Raw genomic sequence first — 10,349 nt, forward strand, 5'->3', positions numbered from 1 at the left:
TGTACCCTAAGAATATACATTGGAAAAAGTCTTTAAAGGAAAGGGGATCTACTGTTTCTTAAATGGTTTTAAAAATGCTGTTTTTATCTTTAATTGTACAAAAGAGTTACTATTCCATTTGAAAACAACGAATCTTGATCAATATCACCTCTTCGATCACCCCCCGCAATCCTCCCCAAAGGAGTTCTACTTTAATTCTTTCCCAAAGTCACAGAATTCCAGGGTGAGGGCAGTTCCATGCAAGGAACATGTGGAAGACGCATGTGTCGAGGACACGCTGAGGTTACTCCTACTGACCCCAGCTAGGGGGTAGGGCGCGGTTCTCAAAGCAGCAGCATCCCTCCTGACATGTGAAAGAGCCCAGCGGGGTTCCCAGCATTGTGCTCCCTCACTGATTTTCTTTTCCATGTTTAGTCACACTACAGATATTGCTCTAGGGACATCTTGACAAAAGTTCCCAAATAGAGCATTGTAGTGATACTGAAATTGCTTCAGTTTGCTCAGTTTGAGAACAGAATTTTCTAGTGTACTTGATATATATATATATATCACATAATATAATTATATAATATGTTATAATATATTGCATATACTTGATATATTTTATATATATACTATATATAACATATAATGTATAATTATATATAACACACATATATGTTATATGTGTTATATATAGCATCGTGTATGTGTATATATATACACACACATACACACATATGTAGCAGTACTGGTGTTTGATCTCAGGGACTCTTATTTGCTGGGCAGGCACTGAACCATTTGAGCTTTTGGCTGTAGATGTCACATTTTTCTTCCAGTCTGACCTTACACTGCACTCCCTGTGTCTGTACTTTCGGAGTACCTGGGATAGCAGGCATACTCCACCGTATTTGGCTTATTGGTTGAGATGGAGTCTTCCTGAGTTTCTACCTTGGCTGGACACACACACACACACACACACACACACACACACACACACACACACCTGGAAGTGGGCTTTCCCCCCTTCTTCTGGCCTGATGGTCTGAAATGCCAGCAGCCCTTCTTTGTAGATTGAGATTTTGTGCATTCTTTCTACCTGATACATATTTTGTCTTTATTGTGGACGCTTCCATTCTGCCACTCAGATCTCACACAGCTGATCTGCAGAGAACATTTCAGGCCCATATTCTACCCACATCAGGGCCATTAGGCAAATCCAGGCATCTTCTTCAACATTTTGCAAGCATACTTTTAGTACTTGGTTATGAACTCAACTCTTTATTTTTATGATGTCATTTATTAAACTGAAAAGAAAAAGATGGTACATCCTGGTTTCTACTGAAGTAATTTAATAATGTGATTTGTCACTTCTTGAAAAGCCCATCCACACTGGAGGGCACTGAGGTGTCCGCAGCTCCTAGTCCTCGTCTTCTTCCTAACAGGAAGTATTGGGATTTCAGAAGTGGACACCCCGTGGTTCCTATGTCAAACTGAGTCCCAAAGCGATGGGAGAGCATCTAAGGTACAAGTTCTGTTCTCCAACCTCAAGCATTTCGCTCCACTGACTTGGTGATTCCTCCCAGCCGTCTCCTCCCGGCCCGAGAGGCTCACCAGAGACAAGGGAGGCCAGCAGCACCCTCAGGGAGAGCACCCAGTGCTAACAGTCACGTCAACGTCTACATCCAAACACACGCCTACGAACCACTTGTACAGATAAATTAGCTTTAAGAATTAAAAATGCACAATAACATCCACAAATACCTTTTCTGTGTTCTGAAAAGCTTAAAAATGTTTTCAAGCCTGGAACCCTGAAGGCCTGGGCTATACATTAAAACATGTCAAAATACATGTCTGTTAGGGAGCGCTCCAGAACTGACCATCTCATCAAAGCAGAACCGAGCCTATGGTGCTTAATCCACTAAGGTTAAAAAGGAGACCAATGGATTCTGAAGTCAGGCATTTACTCAATACTGATGATTTCTACTAGCTAGAGCAGCCCTCGCAAACCAACAGCTAAGTCACGACAGTCTTTCTCAGCTCATTGTCCTTTAGGAGTTTGAAACATTTTCAACTAAAGCCTTCATTTCCCCTGTAGACTTCAACATATGTGGCCCAAACAAGGCTGTCTCTGAGGGAGCCTCTGACTCAGACTTTGCGATTCCTTTGTCAGGTTCACCAATAGGCAAATTTCTTTTCCAGAGCCTCTGCTGTAAGGGCGGCAGGGTCCATAGCATCCACTGGCTTGGGCTTTACATCGGGCTCTGACCTCTTGACTGACCCAAGTTTCACACTGTTCAGATCTTTAAGGATTTCTAGCGTATTTGGCTTGTCAGGTTTCTTTGGGTTGCCAGCCAAAGTCTTTCCAGCATTGGCTTTCTGCCCTCTCCGTGATTTAATCAGGTCCATAGCAGACATACTTTGGTGAAGTCCTGGGAGAGGGGGAGGGGGAGGGGCGTGGAGGGGGAAGGGGAGGGGGAGGGGCTGTAGGGACAGATGTAGAATCTAAGTCACCTGCAGTGAGGTTTTGTTGCTCTTGCAGGGTCACAGTTTTGGCAATCTGAGCTGGGAGAGCCGCGAGCTGGGTTTCAAGCGCCGAGATCTTCTGCAGTGCTTCCTCTTGGCCAGAGCTGCACTCTTCGGTGGAGGATCTTCTGGAGACGTTTGGTAAGGAAATCTGCCTGCTTGGGGACTTCTCAAGGGAAGGAAGGCAGTCCTGACGGGGTGGTTTTGACATGACTTTAGTCCTTAGTCTTGCTGAGCACTCTCCTTCGGTGGCCACCCATCCCACGTCGGCAAACGACGCCACTGCATCCTCGCCTGGGCGTCGGGGACTCCATTCTGCCTCATGGCTGGTAAGCGGAAACTGAATCAGAGATAAGTTAGTGCCAATTTTCCTTGCAATGCTTCGAGATGAACTATATGGCTTTCCAGACCAAAGTACCGATTGCATGCTTATTCCAACTTGTTGCAAAACCATCCTCATCAGGCCCTGGATCCAGCTAAGCATTTAGATGGTAAGGTCTTCCCAAATGTGCATCTCAGGTACTTCAGGTATACGTGGCAGCACATGGTCCATAGAGCACACTGAAAGCGCCCGCTGCCAACCTGAACTCAACTCCTGGTTTCAGTAATATGCTACCACCTATCCTTCCACTGGAATCTACACAGGATAGCCTTCTAGTCCCAGGACAAAATTGCTTCAGCTTGCACTTAATAACTTGCTAGAAAATAGAGGAAGGAACAGCATGTAATTCTGTTTTCTATGTGCCACGATGTAAGGTTCTCTGGAAAGGAAATCTGCCACATGGTTCAGGCAGAAAAGAGTTTATTGGGGAGAAAGAAAACTGCCAGCCCACACAACATGGAGATGTAGGGAGACAGAGGGGAAGGAAGAAGGGAAAAAGAGAGAAAAGAGCAAGAGAAAGAAAAAAGGAAAGAGAGCGGGGACCGTGTTGAGCCAGATTATAAAGGAAAAGGTGGGAGATGTGGCCAGGTGGATTGGATCTGACCTCAGAGAAGGAGGAGGTAACTGCTTCCAGGTGTGCCAGTTTCCTAGGTAACTCAGGTACTGGGTGCAGACTTAAGCAGATGGGGGCATCTGCATGGAGCCCTCCCAGGGGTGGACCTTACAACAGGGAAGTGCTAATGTGTGTAATTCATTAACATTATGCCCTCCACCTGATTACTTCCAGTCACAGAGGATGCTCTTGGTAAGACAGAGCAATCACCATCCACCTGCACCTTAAGAACCTGCTATGCCTTTCTGTGCGTTCTTAGTCTTGGTGGCCATTTTGCTCCACTCATAGTGTCATGCCACCAAGCTGGGAACAGGAGCTGCGGCTGTAGTAGCAAAAGTCCTCTTAATTTCATTATTGAAATCTATTTAAACACGTTCCCCAGGCCCGACATCTTAGAGTATGTAAGTTAATGCACTTGCATTATGCATTCATTATACTATGTGCCTTAGTTGTTTTCCATAAGGCATTGAAAAGCTTTAGGGATGTAAGATTAGTTCTGTGGATCTTTCACAAGGCCCATGGAGACCAGAGCAGCTCATTGGGAATGCAATGGGAAGGAGAAGACTCAGTCTTGTGCCTGCAGCCAGGGGACCCAGATCAACTTTTTTTTTCTTTTTGCTAGTACTGGATCTTGAACTCAGGCCAGGGCATAGATCATGAGTTTTCTTTTCTTTTCTCAAGGCTAGCACTCTACCACTTAAATGAAATCTCTACTTCCAGCTTCTTGATAATTAACTGGAGGTAAGAAACTCAGGGACTTTCCTGCTAGAGCTAGCTTCTAGCTTTGATCCTCAGATTTCAGACTCCTAAGTAGGCTTACTGGGATTAAAGTGTAAGCCACCAGACTAACCATTTTTTTAAGGGGGAACAGGAGGTCATGAACCACTTTCCCTTCTGCATTAACCAGTGGTCCCTGCACTTTCACATTCACACATTCACAGCTTGCCTCCAAATTATTACATGGGACAGTGTCCTTGGTGAACTATTAATTTTTTAAGATTGATTTCTGTTAAAGCTCTAAACTTGCATTCGATTTTTTATTTTAAGAGTTTTTTTAAATAGCAGCAGGAGGTCTCTATTATTTAGAGGTTCATAGATGACTTCTAATTCAGTGCTGGGATTACAGGCATGTGCCACCATATCTGGCTAAGTCAGTATCTTTCTAATATCCTGGAACTGATTTGTGATGGTTTCTTGGAGAACAAAATACTTGAGTATTTGGTGGAATTGTGAACTGGGATGGTGTATGGTTTCATTCTCTCTTCAAGTGTGACTGGTGGAATAACTGAAATACCCATATTTATTTATTTTGCATGGGTTTATCTAAAGAGCGAACTATGGGAGCCTATGTATCATCTTGCTGACAACCAAGGACAGTTACTCATAATAAAGTTGCACACTTCCCATGAAAATGATAGTTTCCACTGTGATCTTGCCAATTTAATAAGAGAGGGATATGAGTGGATGTGAGTTTTGTTAATTTTGTACTAAAATAATTTGCAACTTCTAAGATCTGTATAATACTTATAAACTATCATTGTTTGAGTTTTACTAAAGTATAAAAAATGTATGGATTATTTGAAAGAGCCATTAAAAGATTCCTTCCTTTTCCAGTAATGCACCTGTGCTCAGCTGTACTTTTTTTCTCTGTACTGTGTGGGTCTACATTTTATAGTCTAGCCAAAGCAACATAACGCAAAGGATTGAGTCTGCTAAGATGAGCTCAAGTCCTGCACAATACCTCAGGGTGCCAAAGGACAAGCTTTGAGCTTTGGTTTGGTGATGTGTTGTCCTTCTGTCTGTCTGTCTATGGAATAGGGCTGCTCCCTTCATCCTCAGGCAGCAGAAGCAGGCCTGGCTCCCTGTGGCCTGCTTGCAGAACCTTTTCCTCTCAGGAAACTTCTGTAGAAACCATTTAAAACTCTGCCTGAGCGCCAGTGGCTCATGCCCGAAATCCTAGGTACTCAGGTGACTACGATACAGCCATCACAGGTAGGAGAAGTCCCTAGGTCCAATGAACAAAACAGAAGTGAAGCTGTGGCTTTAGTAATAGAGTACTAGCCATGAGCAAAAATGTTCAGAGACCGCATTGAAGCCCTGAGTTCAAGCCCCAGGACCAGAAACAACAACGAAATATCTCTATGTGGAATGCTCCTATCAGGAAACTGATATTAGATCTATTTTCTGGATTCTTTTTCTTCTCTAGAACCGACCTCCAATAAAACCCAAAACTGAGTATATGACAACTCAACAGGCCAAGTAAGTGATTGGGACTTCTCCCTGTGACTTATCAGAGGCCCGCCTTTGTTTGAATAACAGTGAAGGTTCAAACTGGATGTCTTGATTTCATAATCCTTTTAGTGACTTGGATGCAATTACACAAAGAGAAATCAAATGTTTACCTTTTCTGCCCCACGCCTTGTACACTTGGACTGTAGGACAAAAAGTTTTCTTCTTCCTTGCCCATGGGTGAGCTTTAATGTCTCAGATTTTTCTTTCAGTTGTTCTTAGGTAATAAACACTTGAATAAAACTACAGAGAACAATTTCACTCCTGCAATTAAAATGTTCAGATCAAAGGAATAATCGTATCAAGATGAGCAATTAAGGCTTCTTTCTGCTTGACTCCAGCTTGAAGGGCTTTGGGGTGATTCTTGTTTGTAATTTTCTGTGTCTGTCCCACTCCTCTCTTTCTTTTCTCTCTTCTGTAGCTCAACTCAGTATAAGTGAATGCTGGTTTTTCAGTGGTAGAATCTTTGGAGTTGCTACGACATGGAAATGCTGAAGTTTAGTGCTAAGTTTCTGAGTTATCTAATCCATAGTCTCTTCCTCTCTGGTTCTCATATTTCAGCTCCATAATGGAGTTGAATAGGTTGTTTCCAGCATCAGCCAGCTTCAGGATCCTGTCACAGCATTTGCCAATGCCAACACAGTAGCAGTTGCAAAAGATACTCAGTATTATTGTCAAGCCAATCCACACTCCTAACTCCCATAGACATAGCTAGGCTCTTCAGTCATCTCTTGCAGTTCTTCTTGGCTGGCTGCCTTCACCCTTCATGCTTCATAGACAGCTATACCCAACCAATGACCTCATCTCCCTGCTGACTGTGGTGGGGTCTCCAATGCTGACAGAATGGCGTCAGGCCACATGTCATTCATGGATTATTCAGTGGCTGGCTCTCTAAAGGAGCACATACTTGGCATTTTACCTTCTGTTCTGTGTCTTTTGGGTCCAGTTGGCTCTGTAAAAATCTCATCTTCAACAATGTCACTATCAGCTTAGTAGGAGCACAAATCTATCAATAAAATTCATCTCTACAACTCCAGTTTTTATTGGAAGCTACATTGGCTGGATTGTACAGAACTAGCACAGAGATGCACAAGGTTTTATTGATGGGCCAGGGAAATTATTACATGAGCAAGGAATCATTTAACAACAATTTAGATAACATTTTGGTGTCTGTGGATGTTTCCATGATTACTCATATACACACGTACATACTACACATATACTACTTATATATGTGTGTGTGAATATGTTCCTATGTATATACTTCTATATGTATTACACCAAACAGAAGAAAGAAAATGAGTCTTATTATGTCTATAGGAGGATGCCAAGTGTCTGGTCAGCATGAAGAAGTGAGCAGAAAAGACCCAAATTGTTACCTTAACGCATTTTGAAATATTAGCAAGTTAAAGACTAAGAGAGATTGATAATTCAGAATGGAGAAGTTAATAGGCTTGCTAATGTGTCACAAATGAACTCGAGAGGAAGGTGATGTATTTTGAAATCATTGGTGAGTTTTGTTGATGATCTCGTTCATCTTCTGTGAAGTCTTCATGGTGCAGTGCTTCATCTAGGGAAGGAAGATGCATCATGGCTAATGTAATGAGTGGGGTGTGATTAATGTCTTCACTGATCAAATGAAGCAGAATGACCTTTAGACCTCATTGAATCACTCAGCTACTTAGGCATTCTGGGTGACTTTTTCCATGGGCCCTTTCATGTCTCAAATATTGATGATAACTTTAGAAGCCTTTGCACATAAAATTAATAAATTAGAAATAAATGGATGCATGTACATTACACACACCCATATATATATATGTATTTATGTACGAAAGTAGTACACTGAGACTCACTGGAAACTTAGTTATAAAGAGGGTGGAGAAGGGAAGGTGGTTAAGAAAGAGCAATGTAGACAGAGTGATGAATTTGGTCAAAGTATATTATATACCTACAGGTAAGTATCACAATGAAAAACTTGTGTGCAATTAAAGTTAATTTAAAAAGACAAGATAAAAATAAGAAAAGAGATGACAGAAAAATTATAAAATTGCCTAATTGTGATGTCAGAAGGGTTCAGGCAAGAGGTAGTCTCAGTATATGTAGCAAGGTCAGACAATAAGCAAGCTAATCAAGCATGCTTTCCTCGGTGTGAGACATATCTAGCAAGGAAGGCACAATGAATGATGGGATATTTTTTGCCCTGTTTCCTTCCTTATGTGGTCACTTGATTGCTTTAATAATCACACACTCAGTTACCATTCATTCCTAGAAGGAACCTCTCAGGAGGCAGATAAATTATGGTTTAAACATCTCATTTCTGCATTAAGGATTAGATTAGAAGGTAACTCTTGGACACTTTTCATTTTTTAAATTACTTTCTATCTTTGATCATACATTCCTATATAAAGAGAGGAGAGTGTGGGTGGAGTATAAGGGAAGTCAGTGAGCACCAGAATTGCTAAGCATTTCTATAAAAAGCATCAGAATAAAAAGAGGGCAAGGAATGGGTATTAAATGCATTTATTAAGTATGTGCCAGTCAAAGAAACTCCAATTTGGGGGAGGTTTAATACCAGCAAGGCAGTATCACCCCAGTCTTCATAGTTTGGGAGTCAAGTTTTTAATCTTGATGGGCCTCCATCTCATACCCTGGGAGTGGAGTAGACGAATGAACAGAAGTGGGGAGGAGAATGCATTCAGTGTATATATCGCAAAATTAAGAAAAGTAAGGGAAAGGTTGTGTCAAAGAGGGGTGAGAATGTTGAAGGGGGTGATGTTGACCAAGATACATTGTACTCATACACTACTTTGTTATATGGCACCTCCTTTGTGCAACTATTTAGGTAATAATTTATAATATACATTACATAATATATAATTTATATGTTACATAACATTTATATAATATATAAAGAAACTATAATCCAAGGTGTGAACTTGTTTAAAATAAATGAATTTCATCAAAAATGGAAAGTTCATTAAAATCCCTATGAGAATGCTGTTCTCAGACAATATCGTTTTCTTGGTTGAATGCATGTGAATGGAATTAAGTTTGTAAGTAGGACCATTTTAAATCGAGGTTCAAAGAATGCTCTTTGCTTTCCCTTTCCAGAATAACAAACTGTATGTGCTATATTCCAAAGAAAGTTGCTTAACAGGGGCTTACACATGCATCTTTTCTTTTGATCCTTCCCCCAAGTTAGCACACTTGACCATCATGAATACAAAAAGTGTGCGTTTAAACATGTTGTAGACCAAAGTGATTGTTCCTGTGTGCCGACTCCTATGTGTTTCTATACTTTAATTCCACAGGAGAAACAGGATTCTGCCACGTGTGTGGAAAAGAGGAAAGACATGGTCCAGAGAAAGAAGTAAAAAGGCTCAGAAAGGGGGATTTGTTGAAAGGGTGATATTGACCAAGATATATGTATTCATCATCTGCTTTGTCAAATGGCAACTTCTTTTTCCAAGTACTTAAAGATAATTTTGAAAAATAATAAAATAAAACAAGATGCTAATCATCATGCCAATAAAGAAAAAGTCTAGTGGAAGCTAAGATCATTTGTCCAACTGGAATTTGTCAAGATTCTCATTCACATCGTGATAAAACTACACCCCCCCCCCGCCCCACCATTTGACTCTCCTTACTGAACAAATGAGGCCCACTCGCTCTGTGGATTTTTCTCTTTTTATTCCCTGCGCTCGGTTCCCATATGCACCATCAGACGTCACGCGTTCTCACTCTCTTTTTGCCTCCTTTGGCATGTGCTCTGCCTGCCTGCCATATGTAACGACACTTGCAACACTTCCAAGCCCAATTTAAAGCTTGAAATGTATCCTTCCCTGCCCTTTGCATTTGTATACCTCTGGAACTTGACGAAAGTGTTCTTCAAAAATCCAACTGATCTTCTTTTTTCTTTCAGTTAGTTAATTGCAAAAACAAAAAAAGCACTGTCTTAAAAACAATCCTAGTTGGTCCTGGTGCTTTTAATTGTAACCCTGTATCAGAAAGTCCTTTTGTTGCACCACAGGAGATTTAAGTATTGTCTTCACAGGATATGTGATTTAGATAATTATCCATTAAGTTTTTTTTGTTTTTTTTTGTTTTTTTTTGGCCAGTCCTGGGCCTTGGACTCAGGGCCTGAGCACTGTCCCTGGCTTCCTTTTGTTCAAGACTAGCACTCTGCCACTTGAGCCACAGCACCACTTCTGGCCGTTTTCTGTATATGTGGTGCTGGGGAATCGAACCCAGGGCCTCATGTATATGAAGCAAGCTCTCTTGCCACTAGGCCATATCCCCAGCCCTCCATTAAGTTTTGTTTGGTTTTTGCCAATCCTGGGGCTTGAACTGAGGGCCTGAGCACTGTCCTTGGTTTCTTTTTGCTCAAGGCTAGCACTCTACCACTTGAACTACAGAGCAACTTCCGGCCTTTTCTGTGTAAGTGGTGCTGAGGAATCGAACCCAGGGCTTCATGTACATAAGGCGAGCACTTTACCACTAGGCCATATTCTCAGCCCTTCTCAAGTTTCGCAGCAAATTTTCTGTGTGGCCAACTCC

The 10,349-nt window shown here is 41.6% G+C and overlaps 1 pseudogene; it reads right to left on the bottom strand.

Moving 5' to 3' along the window:
• Positions 1–2,030: 2,030 nt before the first annotated feature.
• Positions 2,031–3,062, bottom strand: LOC125367720 (annotated as a pseudogene).
• Positions 3,063–10,349: the final 7,287 nt, after the last annotated feature.

This window comes from Perognathus longimembris, chromosome 19, assembly GCF_023159225.1.
Source record: "Perognathus longimembris pacificus isolate PPM17 chromosome 19, ASM2315922v1, whole genome shotgun sequence".
In the NCBI taxonomy this organism is placed as follows: Eukaryota; Metazoa; Chordata; class Mammalia; order Rodentia; family Heteromyidae; genus Perognathus; species Perognathus longimembris.